Source organism: Octodon degus, unplaced genomic scaffold, assembly GCF_000260255.1.
Source record: "Octodon degus isolate 3935 unplaced genomic scaffold, OctDeg1.0 scaffold00201, whole genome shotgun sequence".
Classification (NCBI taxonomy): Eukaryota; Metazoa; Chordata; class Mammalia; order Rodentia; family Octodontidae; genus Octodon; species Octodon degus.
The window spans coordinates 4,375,435-4,377,905 of NW_004524777.1; the positions used below are offsets into that span (position 1 = coordinate 4,375,435).

At 37.8% G+C, this 2,471-nt stretch overlaps 1 protein-coding gene and 1 pseudogene across 5 annotated transcripts in view; one reads left to right on the top strand and one right to left on the bottom strand.

Moving 5' to 3' along the window:
* Positions 1 to 2,471, top strand: part of Eda (ectodysplasin A) — a 465,104-nt gene that overhangs the window by 137,594 nt on the left and 325,039 nt on the right. The window lies entirely within an intron of this gene.
* LOC105743988 lies at positions 89 to 617 on the bottom strand (annotated as a pseudogene).

Genomic DNA, 2,471 nt, shown 5'->3' on the forward strand with positions numbered 1-2,471 from the left:
GCTACAAAAGTCAGCACAAGGCCAGCCCTAATTGCACAGCGAGGTCTGTCTCAAAAAAAAAAAAAAAAAAAAAAACCAGAAATATTTTTCATTTACTGGGAGCTAAAATCAGTATGTCCTTTCTAATCCTATGCCTGTCCCATGTGGCCAGCTTTTCAGGGGCAGGGTCTACCAGGCCAACCCTTGCTGCCTCTACTGCTTTTGCTTTTCTTTTCCCCTTTCTTCTCTCTCGTTTTGCCTTCAGCCTTTTTCTCTGTCTTTGGTTCATCCGTACTGGGTACTGTCCGTTCTGATCTAGAAGAGTCTTTTTGTTTCTCTTTATCTCAGTCTCCATTTTCATGTCATCTGAATCTTTTTCATCATTATTCGCCACACATTCCATTTTCTCTTGACACTGTTTGGGTACCACAACAGTTGCTATCTCTTGAACATCTTTCATTAAAACATCGCAGTCTACTTTGAGAATACTTTTAAGTCTGTTGAGCTCCTTTGGGGCATTCTTTTTTCTCTTTTCAGCACGCATTTTTCTTTTCCACTTACTCTGTAAACCTTTAGCCATTGTTTACCTGAGAAACGCCAGACCATGCTCACCGCAAAGACCCCACGCCGACTGGAAGTTCCAGTACAGTGAAATAGATTAGAAAGAACTGTCTTTGTTGTTTTGGTTTATGTGCAGCCTATAGGTACCCTACCCCTGAGCTATATCCACACTCTGTTTTACCTTTTCTTTTTTTTTCCTGTATTTTAGGGAAGGGTCTACAGGGTGTTGAGGGTCTCATTACTAGATGGAACTCATAGTGATTCTCCTGTTTACAGACTTCCAAGAGCTGGGGTTACAGGCACGTACCACGAAGCTCAGTCTCAATCGTGGTCTCAGTGGGCCCCAAGGGTCATGCTGGCATGGTTTACCTTTTCTTTTGAGACACTGTCTTGCTAATTTTCCCAGGTAGGAGCTGAACTGAGTTCAACTTGTGTTCTTCCTGTCTCAGCTTTTTGTGGTGTTGGGATTACAATTGTGCACCATACTGCACTCTACAAGGTATAGAGCCAAATTGAAGACAGTCCAGAAGTGTGGTATATTATGTACATGTAGTATGCTATGCAGATCTACAAGTTTCTTACAATATTTATCAATAACTACTATGTTTTGGTCTTTTTGAGACAGGGTCTCACTCTATAGTTCAGGCTGGTTTTTTTTTTTTTTTTGGTGGAACCAGGGATTGACCTCAGGCCCTTGCGCTTGCCAGGAAATGCTTATTCCACTGAGCCATCTCCCCGGATAGTTCAGGCTGTTCTTGAGCTCACTTTGTAGCCCAGGCTGGTCTCCAACTCCCAATGATCCTCCTGCTTGAGCCTCCCAGGTGCTGGGACTCTATATAAATAACTTTTAGAACATTTACTAAATGATTTGAAGACAAATAGCATTTTAATGAAAAATAACTGTAAATTCTACTGATTAATCCAACATAATAAGTGAAATATCAATTCTTTTTCCACAAATGTGTAAAGAATACAACGACTGTTAGTATAGTTTGGCCCTGTTGCCTTAATCCAAGGGAAGACTAGCAGATTTTTCCCATGACTATTTTTTAAAAATTATTATCTGTATTAAGGTATTCATATACCATACTTAATCCGATTAAGTGCATAAGTCAGTGCTTCTTTTTTTTTTTTTTTTTTTTTTTTTTTTTTGCCGAATCGGGGATTGAACTCAGGTCCTTGTGCTTGCCAGGGAAGCGCTTATTCCACTGAGCCATCTCCCTGGCCCCAAGTCAGTGCTTCTTACTACGCTCATAACTGTCCAATAATCACCACAATCTTAGCATAACAAAAGGGTCTTTATCATGCCCTTCTCTGACAAAACTAACCAAAAAAGTGGGATAGAAATGAACGACCCCTTTGTATCTGCATACTCAAATAGTTAGGACAGATATCCAGCTCCATTCTCTTAATTTAATGAATAGAGAGATTTGTTCTAATAGTGTTTGAGACAGGATATCATGTCTGCATCTTGTACAATGAATAACCACTAAGACAACAATATGCAATGTATTAATTGTTGAAAATGTGCTAGTAATCGGTTGTGAAACTGTCTCATTAATATTTGTTTCTCAATAAAATCATTGAAAAAAACCTCTTTACCCATAAGCACTCACTCCCTATTTCTCCTGAATGTGCCTTTCTTCCAGTTCCAGAATAAATGCTATACTTTGTGTCTCCATCAGTTGTACCATTCTGTACATTTTATTTCATTTTAAATGGTAATTATAATAGCAGTAACTATAATCACATTCATATGATATTACAGTATGTAACATTATATATTATATATTTTGCCTAAGGATATATAATATAGTTCAGTTTATTACAAGCATTATTTCTTAAGACTTGTAAGTATAAGTGCTCCTTTTAATCTCCCATTCAAGTCTTATTTAAGTATTATTGCTTATTTAATAGTGTTTGTATTTTCA